The sequence below is a fragment of the Bos grunniens genome, chromosome 16, assembly GCF_055505025.1.
Source record: "Bos grunniens cultivar Pamir isolate PY7600 chromosome 16, Bosgru_T2T1.0, whole genome shotgun sequence".
Classification (NCBI taxonomy): Eukaryota; Metazoa; Chordata; class Mammalia; order Artiodactyla; family Bovidae; genus Bos; species Bos grunniens.
In genome coordinates, this window is record NC_141180.1 from 49739397 (window position 1) to 49755484 (window position 16088).

The following is a 16088-nucleotide window of genomic DNA, read 5'->3' on the forward strand; positions in this document are numbered from 1 at the left end:
TGGGGCACAATTCATACTCCCAGGGCCTCTAAGTACTGTGGTGTCTTTACAGGAGGTCTGTAGAGCTGTGACTTTCTCGTAATCCACACATATTCTCCTTTAAAATGTTTTTGGTAATACTGAATTACCATCGTTGAAAGCAGTGGGGGTTTTAATTACTGTTATGACAGGATCACACTTAGATTTAAATAAAAGTGGCATTTATTTTCTCAGTTTCTGATCAAATATGAAACAATCAAAATACCATTCTGAAGGCTGACCTGACATTACAATAAAAGTATAAGTTAAATACTGTACCAAAGAAATCTCAATGTAACAAAGTTTTAAAAATTAACTGTCTCCAAAGCCCACTTGGGCTTCCCTGGTGGCTCAGATGGTAAAGAATTTGTGGGCAATGGAGGAGACCCAGGTTTGATCCCTGGGTTGGGAAGATCCCCTGGATGAGGAAATGGCAACTCACTCCAGTATTCTTACCTGGAAAATCCCATGGATGGAGAAGCCTGGTGGGCTACACCCCATGGGGTCACAAAGAGTCAGACACAACTGAGCAACTAACACACACACGCACACACACACACACTTAAGCCCACTTACTTCATATTTATTAATAATTCAGGTACTATGGGAAAATGTGCACAGTCTATATCAATTATTTTTATAATATTAAGAAAATTTATTTAATCCATAGGATGAGCAAAAAAAAATCAGACAAAGATTAAAAAGAAATCACACTAGACTTGCTTTGAGGAGTGTTGTATTCCATTCAGAAGTAGGAATTCCCTTTTTGTAGTCACACCATGAGGGATGTAGTCAGGTGTTTCTTACAACAATTTCTAAAGTGCTGGTGCTCTGCATGATGGTACATGATGCCCCAACATGACCCTGCTCCCCTATCAGGTGAGAACACTTGGCAATGAAGATCTATTAATAATAGACATAACATCTCTCCCCTTCCTTATTTTGCCACGGCCTTCAGGACATTATTTTCAGTTGTAACTTTTCAAATTCTCACCCTTAAGGGATTCTGTGCCTAGATTAGAATATAAATGCATTCTTCAAAAGGTAATAGCAAAAGAAAATTAATGGTTAATTACAGCAGATTGAGAGCCCCTGATGGCTCAGATAGTAAAGAGTCTGCCTGCAGTGCAGGAGACCTGGGTTCGATCTCTGTGTCAGGAAGATCCTCTGGAGAAGGAAATGGCAACCCACTCCAGTATTCCTGCCTGGAGAATCCCATGGCCATGGGGTCACAAAGAGGCGGACACAACTGAGCAACTTTACTTTCACTATTTTTTTATAAGAATTGGGCATGTCAAAATGATGCTTCTTTGTCAAAGTCCTTCATAATATTGAAGTCATAAGATGAAATGGCAACCACCTTTTCATGAGATCAAAAGTTCAGCCTATATGGCCCACCTGGACCCTTGACCAGACACTCAGATTTTTTGTTTGGCTTTTCAAGATATATGTCCTGCTTTCCTCTTGATAATTTCAAACCTTCCATGTGAGAATGTTAATAAGAAGCTATTAGTAACATCTGTCAATCTTTTATTGATATGATGGATCCTTACTTGTTTTCATCTTTATTTTGGTTCTGAGTGATGTGATCTCAGCAACCTCCCAGAGTATCCAATGACTAAGACAATATTGTAAAAGCCCCATTGAAATCACAAACAAAACCCCCAAACACCTAAAGATATAGTTTCCAAACACATGGTGTGATAGGAACAGTTCTGGTTGGAAGGAATTAGAAACCAATAAGCAAAACAGCTTGCTCCCGTAAGAAATGGCCAGGAGTAAGATCCAAGGAGAGAAAGAATAAAGTTATATTTTAGCTTCAGATTAATCATATTCTAGTTCAACTATAAGGCAACACTTTCAAAACTTAAATGGGTATTACATTAGGATAGACTCAATTAAGCCTACTCTTATCCTGGAATCTTTCATAGACAAAGCTACTTTCTATTTCTAAAAGAAAAATTATTCAATCAGAAGCAACTTCACAACCATTTACCAAGAATCTATTTGCACTTGAATCCTACAGAGATACTTCCTTTCCTGTGTAAGGTGTGTGTATCCATCTGGGCTCTGGATCACACCCCTCTCCCTTCCCTTTGGAAAGTGAAAGTCGCTCAGTCGTGTCCGACTCTTTGCGACCCCGAGGACTATACAGTCCATGGAATTCTCCAGGTCAGAATACTGGAGTGGGTAGTCATTCCCTTCTTCAGAGGATCCTAATCCAGGGATCGAACCCAGGTCTCCCACATTGCAGGCAGATTCTTTACCACCTGAGCCACCAGGGAAGCCCTTCCCTCTAGGAGTTCTCAGACTTGAGGGTGTTTCAGAATCACCTGGAGGGCTTGTTAAAACTCTGGCTGCTGGGCCGCAAACCCAGAGTTTCTGATTCAATAGGGGCTGAAAATTTACTCTTCTAAAAAAGTTTCAGGTGATGTTGATACTGTTGCCCCCAAACAAGACTTTCAGAAACACTATTCTAGAACCTGCTGCGTTGACTGTCCTCTCTTCCCAGATTCTTTAGACTTCCCCTCCATATTGCCTTTCTCTCAGCATATAAACATGTTTAAATTTCTCTCATTTAAAAATGCAAACAATAATCTCCCTTGACCTCGTCGGGAATGGGTGTAGTATATTCCTCTCTCCTTTTATGCATCCAAAATTCTTAAGAGAATGTTCTCCACATATCCCTTTCTACCTTCCCACTTCCTCCTCGCTGCTCTGCAGCCTGACAGCTGCCCTCTCAGATTCACTGAACCTGCACAGCCTATGTTCCTGCATAACTCGAGTCTCCAGGCTACTTCTTGGTCCCCATCTTAATCTTTCCACAATGTCTGGCGTACTCACCTGCCAAAAGGGCATTCCCTTCTCCTTTGGATTTTGTAGCATCTCTCTATCCTGGGTCTCTTACCCCTCTCTTGCTGACCCTTTTTGGTCTCCTTTGTAGGAATACATTTTCACATCCCCCTTAGTGTCAGTACTCCTTAGGTCCTTCTCCCTTGGCCCTCCTCTTCTCGCTCTACACATTTTGCCTGAGAATTCTCATTTATGCTTATATTCCAACTATTTTCTATATCCTGATAACGCTCAAACATACACCTCTCTCCTAAACTTCAAATGCACAGCTATCAATAGACAATTGATAGACAATTCTATTTGTCCAACAAGCACCTCAAAGATATCAATGCATAAAAGCAAACCCATTACCTTCTACCTCATTCCTGTCCTTTTTTCTTAATTTCCTGTTCCTCTTTCTTTTTTTCTATCTAATAATAACCCCCTGCTCCATTACCCACTCATACAAACCAGTCTGCAAGGACAAGCATGTCTTTATGTCTCACACCCAATCATATCCTAAGTCTGTCCAATCCACTTCATATCTCCAAACTGGCCATTTGTTCCCATCTCCATGACCTTTGCACCCACTTAGGTCAACATCATCCAGCCCGCACCAATGATCTCCTTACTTCTAAGCTCTCCCCTTCCAAGCTCTACATTGCAAACACAGTGATCTATAGTCCTCTATGCAAAATTATTCAGTAGCTCCCAGTACCACTGAGATAAAGATTTTAACTCTTGTGCATGGCATTCGGACCTTTTAACATGTGGCTCTTCCCCATCTGTCTAACCTAATTTCTAGTCACTCCCCCCTCATATTTTAATCTCTAGCAATATTACACTATTTAATTACATCTTTGAATATGTCATGTTCTCTCACATCTAAAAATGTCTGTATATCCTATTCCTTCTGCCTGGAAAACTATCTATCCTTAAACCCCTGCACTAGCTCTCTTCTTTCCAAAGCTTTCCCCAATCCTTTTGGATTCAGATCCCCTTCCTGCTCCCTCCACTTGGCACCTGCCTGCACTAAAACAAGTGATCTGTTCCTAAGGCCACCAGTGCATTAGACTGTAGGGTTCTCAGAAATAAATCTTTGAAGTGCTACTGCTGAGAGTAATACATCACTCACAGTATGATCCTTACTAAAAATAAGTTTTAAATAATGTATCAGTGACCCCGAACAAGGGAACATGTTCCTCTGGCAGTCACTGAAACACTAAATTTCAGACCACCAATGTCTGATATTTTTTTTTCACCTCAATTCAAATACGTTAATCTGTTTTTCATTTCACTTCTTCAAGGAACTGGGGAAGGAGACATGAAATTGGATTTGAGAATGATTAACAGTCTGTTAAAACATTTTTTGAAATGTCTCTCTCAACAGTTTTTCTCCTCTAGTTGTTAGAATAAGGGAAGTTAAGGGAAGCTGATGAAAAAAAGGGAAAGTGTTAGTTGCTCAGCTGCGTCCAATTCTTTGCGACTCCATGGACTGTAGCCCGTCAGGCTCCTCTGTCTGTGGAATTCTCCAGGCCATACTGGAGTGGGTAGCCGTTCCCTTCTCCAGGGGATCTTCCTGACCCAGGGATCAAACCTGGGTCTTCTGCATTGCAGGCAGATTCTTTACTGTCTGAGCCACCAGGGAAGCTGGTATTGGTAATTTTTATTTCTGTAAAAGTACCTGTTTCCTAACACTTGAATCAAAGGCAGTGCCTCAGAACACATTTGTGCTACGTGAAACTGGACTGTTACTCCTGCATCTGGGCCAAGGAGGACAGACTACCTGCACAGCCCCTAGTAAGCCCATCTGCTTTCATATTATGAGACCACAAACAAAATTACAAGAAATTTTAAGGCCAGCTGTAAAGGCCCCGATTAGCTGACTGAAACTGGTAAACTCCTGGCACTTTCATGGTCTTCAGTGAAGGCTCTACTGCCCTGAATGGCCCACCATCAAAGGAGGACACTCCATGCCCATCTCCTCAGCGTAAAGCGCCACCCACACCCTCAGGCCTTAGCAAGGGCCAGCTGGGCACTATCCCCAACAGGACTCAATAGTCACGCTCTTGTCTTACAGGCGTTTCACAGAAAGCTCATTCACATGGACACATCAAGTAAACATGGATTTGAGGATCAAGAAATAAAAATAAATAGAACTAAAACACACTTGCATTTTACGTAAATGGCAATGCACTCTGCTGGAGAGGACATATCCCTTACAGTCAGTCATCACGGTTGCTGCAGAGGAAAATGCAGACAGATCTACATTAGAGAAAGCAGATCATAGTGGCCTTGGAAACAACCTACTTTGATGATGAAACTCTCATACTATGCCTCCAAACACAGCTTAGGCCTGAAAATAAGCCAAAGAATGTCCAAAAAATCTTGAATGATCCAGATATTTCTGTAACTGTCCACTGATAAATTTCCCAAGAGAAGAGAACTTACGCAAGGATGGGAAATTCCCAGATGTTGAATATCTAGAGGATATTTGCATGCAGAGAAATGTCGCACTCAGACCACAGGAAGTTACAGTCCTACCGTTTGCTGACATGATCAGATGCCTAGAGTTGTGTGCTAACATCTACCCACCCCATACCACTACCCACTTTTCTAAAGAAAATGCAGGGGAATCGCATTTTAAGAGGAAAATTAAAGTGCACCAAAAACGAGGGGTAAAAGAGATCTTGAAAATACAATTTTAAAAAGAGCTAGAGGAGCAGGGGATTTAATCATTATTAACAGCTAGTAATATCCATTGAACCCTTTCTGTGTGCCAGTATCATGCTAAGAAATGCCACATGCTTTTTAAACTTTTTCCTTGCAACAATTTTTTAAAAAAATACAGGCTGATTATTCCCATTTTACAAATAAGAAAACTAAGGCTTAGGGATAATAAGAAACTTCCCTGAAATATATGACTTATAAACAACAAAGAGGAGGGTTTGAACAGTGTCTTTCTGATTCTGAAATCTCAACTGTGAAGCACAACACAAGAACCTGAAGAGGCAAATGGCCACAGGGGTGAAACAGTCTTAAATATTTCAAGATTCGTGACATGGAAAAGAGAAGAAGCTGGTTATGTTCTAAAGTGCAGGCGTGCGTGCTAAGTTGCTTTAGTCATGTCTCTTTGCAAAGCTATGGACTGCAGGCTGCCAGGCTCCTCTGTCCAAGGGATTCTCCAGGCAAGAATACTGGAGTGGGTTGCCACGCCATCTTCCAGGGGATCCTCCCAACCCAGGGATGGAACCCAAGTCTCTTACATCTCCTGCATTGGCAGATGGGTTCTTTACCAGTAGGGCCACCTGGGAAGCCCGTGTTCTAAAGTAGGAGTTCCCAAACCTGTATATGCTAAAGGATCATCTCCAGAACTGACGCCCTGCTAGCCTGAAAACCACTGCTCTGGACCTCAGAACTGGAATAAAATACAGGAGTTTCACCAGGAGGCAGGTTCAGTTTTACATTATTAAACAGATCAGACAAACCACATCTCCACTCCCACACCAGACCTAACAATCAAAACTCTCCCAACATGGCAGCAGCTCTCTCCTAGGACATCACGACATAATAGATAAAAGCTCAGGCTCTGCAAGCAGACATGCCCGGTTCCACTCCTGGTTCAGCCATTTGCTGGGCATGCAGCCTTGGTCGAGTTACTTTCTCTGAGTCTGTTTTTTTCAGTTACAGAATATGACTTACCTCAAAAGACTCTTATTACGAACTAGAGACGATTAGCTAAAATTCCAAGCACTGTGGTTGGCCTGAGACGGGTCCCCAATCACCATGAGCAAGTGGTGCCTCTGCCCGCTTGACACGTATCCAGGCTGAGGTGGCAGCGAGTCTTGATAAGCATCCATCCCCTTCATCCCCACCACCACCCTTCCTGCATGTAATATAATGAAAGAGGCTCCAGCCTTAGCTTACTGTGGGCCCTGATTGGCCCAATTGAATCAGCTGACACCTGCCCCCTTGGGAGATGCAATAACACAGCTTAAACCAATCAGCAAATGCTGTTCCTCTGGCCACAGTGGCTGGTGTGAAGGGAGGATGCATATGTGCCCTAAATGGGGCCCATCAGAATGGATTTGGGCTTCCCAGGCGCTGCAAGTGGTAAAGAACCTGCCTGCCAGTGCAGGAGACGTAAGAGACGTGGGGTTCATTCCCTGGGTTGGGAAGATCCCCTTGAAAAGGGCATGACAACCCACTCCAGCATTCTTGCCTGGAGAATCCCATGGACAGAGAAGCCTGGAGGCTAAAGTCCATGGGGTCGCACAGAGTGGGACACAACTGAAGCGTCTTAGCACGCACACACCAAGCAATTCCCTTTTATAATCCACACTGCTTTGAAGTTCTTTTTCTATTACTGAGACTGCAAACATTTCAACTTATTCAGAATCACCTCTTGGGGAGTGGTGAGATATAAACACTTGGATCATTTCTAACTTTATGATTCTGTAACTTCTTAGGACTATTTACATAATTAGTGCCTGTCATAAAATTCACAACATTTATGATGACAGGTTTCTACCTGAAGTCCCCTGTCTCACTTCTCCTGAAAAACTCCTCTGCAACTTTTAGGGCCTGTAGGGGGATAGAAATTAGCCAAGATGGCAATGGTCAGGCTCTCTTGCCCCACAGCCTCTCGCTCTCGCCCCACGTTCTGTAAACAATGACTTTGCATGGTTAAGTAACAGCTGAGATCATTTATAGCAATGCACATGCATATCACGATGTACTCACTTTGCCACGACCCACCTTTGTTCTGTATGCCTATATAGTTCAGTTGCTCAGTCGTGTCTGACTCTTTGAAACCCCTTCAGTTCTACCATATACCTATATGAGCAATACCATCAGTTCTACCATATACCTATATGAGCAATATCTGAAACAGTGCTTGTGTCAGAGTCAAGCATTAGAGAATAAAGCATGTTTGACTTGCTGCAGCAACAGCCACCAGCAAATAAAGGATGTCTGCAGTTCCTACGGCTCCTCTCATCTTCCTGCTTCCCCGCTTGGGCCTTGCCTACCCTGGGTTCGGTGATCGGTGAGACAGGACCCAACTTAAATGTCCCCACTGCTGCAAGGCCTTAAAGAGAAACACTCCCATAAGCACTCTACTCACATGGTTGTAGGCAGGCCTCGGGTGCTCACTGGCTGCTTGCCAGAGGCTCCACACAGCAGCTACAAGGAAGCAGGAGGCTTCTCCCCAAGTGAGAAACCCAAGAAAGAGAAGGACCAAAACAGAAGCCAATGTCTTTAATAACCCACTCACAGAAACAGCATACCATCAGTTCTACTGTGCTCTATTGGTCACACAGACCAACTCCAGTGCAAGGTAGGGGGGAATCCTACACAAGGATGTGAATACCTGGAGGCAAGAATCATGCTGGAGTCTGGCTGTCACACCATGTTCTTCCAAAAGATTTCAACAAAGGAAGCCATTCAGCATAAGAAGCACAGCTCTAGAATGTGGTCACGAGGCCTGAAGTGGTCATGGGTTGGCTACTTCCTAGTGTGTAAAACCCATCAAGGTCCAGTCTCCATAATTGGAAAATGTAAATGGAGTCCCAGATAATGTTTTTTTAAGAGTTATTTTGATGTGGACCATTTTTTAAAGTCTTCATTGTATTTGTTCCAATATTGTTTCTGTTTTATGTTTTTGGCCCTCAGGCATGTGGGATCTTAACTCCCAAACCAGGGGCTGAACCTGCACCCCTGCATTGGATGGTGAAGTCTTAACCACTGGACCCACAGGGAAGTCCCAGGAGTCCCAATTATCAATCACATTGGACACAGAAGGTCTGCTGCTCCTGCTACTCAATGTTCATTGAGTCTTTATCATGTGCCAGACACAGTTTGGAGCATCCCATGCTTATTAGCTTGTTTTCTCCTCACTCCACTCCTAGGAGGTGAGCATAGTTTTTTACCCCCCATGTGATAGCTGTGGAGTCAGAAGCACAGAGAGGTTCATCCACTTGCCCAAAGCTGCATCACTAGGAAGAGGCAATCAGGATTGGAACCTATGTGAGTCAGTACCTGAATCCATGTTCTAAGTCGCTGTACTCTACTGGCACTCTAAGAGAGAGGATGAAAATAATGCAAGCAGATACACAACTTATAAAACATTAGCAGTACTAAACCTTGAAAAAAGCAATCACACTTTAACAGGCACTATGAGTGCACTTATATGAGGGACCTAGAGTAGTCAAATTCATACAGGCAGGAAGTAGACTGGTGGATGCCAGGGGCTAGGGGAAGGAAAGATGGAGAGCTACTGTTTAATGGATACAGAGCTTTAGTTTGCCAAGCTGAGAAAGTTCTGGAGATGGATGGTAGTGACAGTTGCACAAACTGTGGAAGTGTTAGTCACTCAGATGTGTCCGACTCTTTTAGACCCTGCGGACTGTAGCCCACCAGGCTCCTCTGTCCACAGGATTCTCCAGGCAAGCATACTGGAGTGAGTTGCCATTTCCTACTCCAGGGGATCTTCCCAACCCAGGGATTGAACCCAGGTCTTCCACACTACGGGCAGATTCTTTACCATCTAAGCCACCAGGGAAGTCCACAAACTGTGGACTATGGACCTAATGCCACAGAGTTGTATGCTTAAAAACAGTTAATGTATACATATGGAATCTAGAAAGATGGTCCTGATGAACTTCTTAGCAGGGCAGCAATGAAGATACAGACATTGAGAACAGACTTGCAGACACAGCAGAGGAAGGAGAGGGTGGGGCGAATTGAGAGAGCAGCAGGGAAACATACATTACCATACGCAAAATAGACAGCCAGTGGAAATTTGCTGTATAATGCTGGGAGCTCAAACCCAAGCTCTGTGGCAATCTAGAGGGGTAGGGTGGGGTGGGAGATGGGAGGGAGGTTCAAGGGTGGCGGGGGGGACATATGTCTGCCTATGGTTGATTCATGTTAATATATGGCAGAAACAGAATATTGTGAAGCAATTATCCTTCAATTAAAAATAAATTTAAAAGATCATAAAGTCCATGTTATGTATATTTTACCACAATTAAAAAAGCAGACATGAAACTCAGCATCTGATATTCCATTCAGAACCACACAAAATGGAGAACCCCACATATTTAAGCACTTCAGATGCTTAGAAAATAGGTTAGTTGGAAAGCATAGAAAGGAAGCCAGAGGATTTGTCCTTTTTGGTTGGTTCATCATCTTTCTCTCACCTTCTTCTGACTGCTCTTTCCCTCACACACACACAAAAATGTTAGAATAGTTTCCTCTATGCTTATATCTCCCAAGTCGTATAAGTATCAATTTTAAAGTGGAAATTGCAGTCCAATCCTAAATCCAGGGAAAATCTGCCCACACTATTAAGTGCTTCATAGCCTATACTTTAGACACTACTCTGTGATTATCATTATTTACACTCTTCCCCAGATGTCTCCTGTGTGTTTCAAGAGTCAGAAGTCAGCCCCACAAACTGAAAGCATGGGAGTCAGCAGACAGGGAGCTGCTGGGACCTTGGGGTAAAGATGCACAACAATAGACAGACACCCGGCAGTCAGGGTTTCTTCCTAAACTCCTGTTGTGGATGCGCTGGCTCATCAGAGGTGATGTGGGAAGGCTGCTCTCTCCTGGGGTTGGCACCTTGGATTAACCTTAGACCCCTGTCCTCAACCTCCGGAAGAGGCACTTTCTCCTGGTACACTGGGGAGCCCAGGGCTCATGGCCCAGAGCTCTGGCTACTTCCTCACCACCATGGTCGTCCTGCCCATTTGGGCAGAAGGCATCTCTGGTCTCATTTCAGAAACAGAGAAGACTTCAGTCATAAATGCAGTTTTATGCCCTTAGTTAAGAACATAAATTTTTAATTCACCAACCACTTCCCTTAAGTATCCATCCATGTGGATGTTGTATATGTTGTCAGCTGCTCAGTCATGTCCGACTCTTTTTGATCACATGGATTATAGCCTGCCAGGCTCCTCTGTCCATGGGGATTCTCCAGGCAAGAATACTGGAGTGGGTAGCCATGCCCTCCTCCAGGGGATCTTCCTGACCCAGGAATCAAACCAGGGTCTACTGCATTGCAGGCAGATTCTGTACCACTTAGCTACCAGGGAAGCCCCGTAGGCAGATCACAACACTAGGTGTTATGGAGTGAGATAAACTAAAAGATATAGAAAAGTTTTTTAAGAGAAGGAGATACCATACAAAGGACACAGTTTGTAAAACTCAACCTTCAAAACAATCAGCTCCTTTAAAAAACTACAAATAAAAGGACTTTTCTGGTGGTCCAGTGGTTAAGACTTTGCCTTCCAATGCAGGGGGTGCAAGTGTGATCCCTGGTCAGAGAGGCAAGACCCCACTTGCCCCACGGCCAAAAACAAAACCAAAAAATATAAAACAGAAGCAATCTTATAACAAATTCAATAAAGACTTCAAAAATGGTCCACATCAAAAAAAATTTTTTTAATACAAATAAATAAAATAGTAAAACAAAGATTATCATCCACCGTCATGTTTCTGATGTCTACTTCCTACACTAACTTTTGTGCTTGGGAACACTCCACATCTGAGGTGGCTTTGTAATCCTGAGGGCAGCCTGTGATCACCACAATTTCTTTACTGTCTGTGTGATTTCCACTCGAATGACAGTGTGTAACCTAAGCCTTTTCATGCACCTGAAGAATGGTGAGAACAGTAACAAACTCATAGCCGCTATGACGATTCAATAGGTAATTTATGCCAACGTGTTTGGGAAATCTTTACAGATTAGGCAGAAGTGAACTGTGGATGACATTTCGAGGCAGTAATTTGTTTTCTCCTCTTTCTTTTTCTCCCAGGGAGCAGATTCTGCCCAGAACCTCAGCAGAGGTAGTGGGGGCTGAGGGGGACCGGGAGGTCTGAATGGTTCTTGGTAGCGCTAACATCCTGGCAGCACACTTCACTGGGAGGAGGAAATGGGTAACACAGCCACACGCAACTTCAAGCGAGACTCCTAAGTCCTCCGTGTGGCAAGGAAGCAGCAGAGGGAGAGCTGCCAAGGGCTGGCGGAGACCCAGCCAAGGGAGATCCTGCCCAAGGGTGGCGGAGACCCAAGCCCCTACCGACTTGGTCCTGGAATGGCCCCGGAACCTCCAGAGGGAGGTGGTTTTCCACCACACTAGTGGAAAGAGGAATCTGAGCCAGAAATTGGGCAGCTTTAGAGAAAAAAGTTTAAGTGTTATCTCTTGCACACTGTACTTTTTGCACTGGAGATTATACTCATTCCAGTGTCTAATTTTCCAACACATAATATATTCCTGGCAGTTAGCAATGCTCAGTGCAATGAATGTTTAATAAATGTTCTTGTTTTACTTTACATACACACACACACACACACACACACACACACATAAACAAGCCATCTTGTCTGACTAAAAAGAACATACGCACTATACTGCTTTAACGAATAGCAGGACGTATTCTGAAATGACTTTCTATATGCTGCTAGGTACACAGAGGATGCTCAGTGAAAACCTGCTGGCTGATTGGTGACAAACCATCCAGAGTAGGTCTTAACTTCTCCAGACCCTTGAGGTCAACAGTGCCAAACCGCCAACCAGGCGGCTTTGATTAGGGATGTAGTGTGTTGTGATGAGTGGAACTTTTCTCTGTGTAATTTTTATAGGTGTGTATAGACTAGAACTCATGATATGGATGTTATTTTACTTTAAACACTGTGACCTAACAAGCTGAGAATGGAACAAATAGATAAACCCAGGAGGGTAGGACCTTGTCTATCCAGTTACCTAATGCATTCACAGGGTCAGAAAGAGTGCTAGGCACACAGTAGGGATTCAATAAATACCCAACACATTTTGATAGTCAGAAGACACAAGACCTCTACCTGCAAGTACGAAATAATACAGATATTTATAAAATATAAGGTAGCAGTAGCTTAAAAATAGCCAAACCCAGGATTCAAGAACCCAACAAAATCAAGAACAGCATGCAGAACAAGGGCTGGCTGGCTCTCCAGTATCCCCATCCAAAGAGGGGACACTTTCTGAGACACAAAAACCTCAAAGCCTGTGGTTGTGGACAGAGAGTGGAGAGGAAAGAGCCACTTATTCGTCCCAGGTTTCAACTTCCTCCAGCTCCTTCCTGTTCTTCAGCAACATGCCTCTGTGCTTTGGAAGGAGGAGTCTGCCCCAGATACAAAAGCCCTAACATGACCTGCATTCCAGAAAAGTTCTGATTTATGAATTGGCATGGAGACTACATTAGCTGGTGCAGACAGAAGGGCGTCTGCTTTGGGGAGACGGGTATGTGGGGTGTCCTTGCACGAGTGCAGTCACCTCTGGCTCTTGGGGCTTCTGAACTTAGTTCAGGGAATGGACTTTAATCTAAGAAATGACACACTTGCCCGACACAACGAGACATTTAGTGAATTTATTTAATGATGCCAAATATGGGGAGCCCCCTTTAAATGGAAGAGCACCAGGAACAGGAAGAAAAAGACTAACTCGTTATAAGACATCTCAGGGAAACTGAATCCGTCACCTGAGTGCCATTGTTTTTGTTCAGTCACTAAATCACGTCTGACCCTTTGTGACCCCATGAACTACAGCACGCCAGGCTTCCTTGTCCTTCACTATCTTCCAGAGTTTGCTCAAACTCATGACCATTGAGTTGGTGATGCCATCCAACCATCTCATCCTCTGTCACCCCCTTCTCCTCCTGCCCTCAATCTTTCCCAGTAACAGGGTCTTTTCCAATGAGTCAGCTCTTTGCATCCAGTGGCCAAAGTACTGGAGCTTCAACATTAGTCCTTTGAATGAATATTCAGAGTTGATTTCCTTTAGGATTGACTGGTTTGATCTCCTTGCTGTCCAAGGGACTCTCGAGAGTCCTCCAGCACCACAATTTAAAAGCATCAATTCTTTAATGCCATCCTTCTTTATGTCTCAACTCTCACATCTGTACATGACTACTGGAAAAACCATAGCTTTGCCTAGACAGACATTTGTCAGCAAAGTGATGTTTCTTCTTTTTAATATGCTGTCTAGGTTTGTCATAGCTTTTTTTTCCAAGAAGCAAACATTTTAATCAAATATAACTGGGAATGTCACTCAGTGGTGGTTGGGGGAGGGGATAACTAGAGAACTGACTTCCCTATGAAATCAGAAGTGTGAGCATCTTTCTTTCAGCTGGAGCTCACTGAGCTTATGTCTTATGCTGTAAGACACAAAAGACTCCTTCTCTCCTCAAGAAGCTTTGGAGAGACATTAACAACTAACATATTTGGTGAGCAGTGCACTTTCATCTCATGTGATTTCATTTGATTTTAGCCATGAATCACTCAAGGCAGGGACTGTCTTTCCTGGAAAAAACTGGGACGTGGGCTTGGGGCAGAGCAGGCTGTGCTATAAGGAACTGTCTCCAGGTCACTTAGCTATGCAAATAGCGCAGTATGAGCAAGGGCTGCAGCCCACACTCAGGAGTCCTCGCCCTTCCTCAGAACCCCAGAGCATCCAAGAGCACCAGGAAACAAGACCCAACTCAAGGTGGCTGGGAGTACGTGAGGACACAGGAGGAAGGACAAAGGTGAGCGGTGGGGACCAGGACCCGACTGTCTGGGTGCGATCAGAAGAGCTGGGAGTGGGCCCAGCTGCTGTCAGGCGCGTCTTCAAGCCCTCAGCTGCCCTGCAGAGATAGCAGTGCTCTCTGGCAGGCGCTCAGACAGGAGGTCACGCGTAGGCGCTGTTCTGGCAACAGACCGACCAACCTCTCCCTGATCCCAGCTGAAAGGTTGGACAATAACACAGTCTGTAGACAAGGAAATCCAGAGCAGGGCATCCCTCCAGGGAAAACGCTGTGCTGGGCCCAGGCCAGGCCTGCCAACACCTGCGAGCGAGTGAATTCCAAAATGTACAGTCACAGGTTTGGCTCCTCTGAGGCTTGGCTCACAGCATTTCTTCAAAAGAGAAGTGAAGACGAGAAGACACCTTCCTGCTAAGAGCCCCACTCAGGTAACATCACCGCCTTTTGGGAGGGTAGGGAGATCACTAACCCTGGAAGAAAGGGACAACGACACTTTCTTCTCTGGAACTCTCGTGGTTTGGAAACCTGATAAGTTTTATCAAGACATGACTCTTGTTGGATAAATAATTCTAAGTCAGTAACCTAGCCAGGGACACACATCTGAAATATAGCTTGATTTTTACGATAAATTAGCTTCATTTTATTTAATAGCTATAATTTTAGTAAAGAACTATAAGACAAACACAGTGACAAACTAGATAACAAAATGCAAACACGACTTCATTCTTATTAGGATGACTATAAGAAAGAAAGAAAGAGAGAAAGGAAAGGAAGGAAGGAGGAAAGAAGGGAGGAAGGGAAAAAGAAAAGAGAAGAGGAAAGAAAAAAGAAAAACACTGGTGAGGATGTGGAGATACTTGATCCCTGGTGCATTGCCAGTGGGAATGCAAAGCAATACAGCTGCTGGGGAAACAGTTCAGCAGTTCGTCAAAGAATTAACCTAGAATTAACATGTGATCCGGCAATTCCACTTCTAGGTATATACCTAAAATAATTAAAAGCAGGAGTTCAAACAAACATGCCAACGTTCAGCAGCTTCCCTGGTGGTTCAAATGGTAAAGAATCTGTCTGCAATGTAGGAAACCTGGGTTTGATTCCTGGGTTGGGAAGATCCCCTGGAGAAGGGAACAGCAACCCACTCCAGTATTCTCGCCTGCAGAATCGTCAGGGACAGAGGAGGCTAGCGGGCTACGGTTCATGGGGTCACAAAGAGTCGGACACGACTGAGTCTCTTTCACTACCATATGATCCAGCAATTCCACTTCTAGGTATATACCTAAAAGAATTACAAGCAGGAGTTCAAACAGATAGGCCAGTGTTCACAGCAACACTATTCACAATAGCCAAAAGTTGGAGACAACCCAAATGTCCGTGGACAGACGAAAGAATAAAGAAAGTGTGGCGTATACATGCAATGAACTATTACTCAGACACCAAGAGAAATAAAGTTCTCATAAAGGCTACAATGTGGATGAACTTCAAAGACCTCATGCTACGTGAAAGAAGACAGTCATTACAGGATAAATGGAATATCAGACTCATAGAGATAAAAGTAGACTAGAGGTTACCAGGAGCTGGGGAGAAGGGAATGGGGATTACTGATCAATGGGGTTTGGTTTCTATTTCAGGTGATGAAAATGTTTTGGAAATAAAGAGTGGTAATGATTGCCTAA

The 16088-nt window shown here is 43.9% G+C and overlaps 1 protein-coding gene across 25 annotated transcripts in view; it reads right to left on the reverse strand.

Moving 5' to 3' along the window:
* Positions 1-16088, reverse strand: part of SMYD3 (SET and MYND domain containing 3) — a 745976-nt gene that overhangs the window by 211180 nt on the left and 518708 nt on the right. For 2 of the 25 annotated variants that reach the window (XM_086344976.1, XM_086344980.1), the window contains exon 1: positions 6553-6756. The exons of 19 other annotated variants lie outside the window; for them this stretch is intronic. The gene's annotated coding sequence lies outside the window, so the exon portion shown is untranslated. Of the gene's footprint in view, positions 1-6552; positions 6763-16088 lie in introns of those variants that run through there. 4 more of the 25 variants (XM_086344974.1, XM_086344969.1, XM_086344978.1 and 1 more) reach the window with 3 other exon arrangements.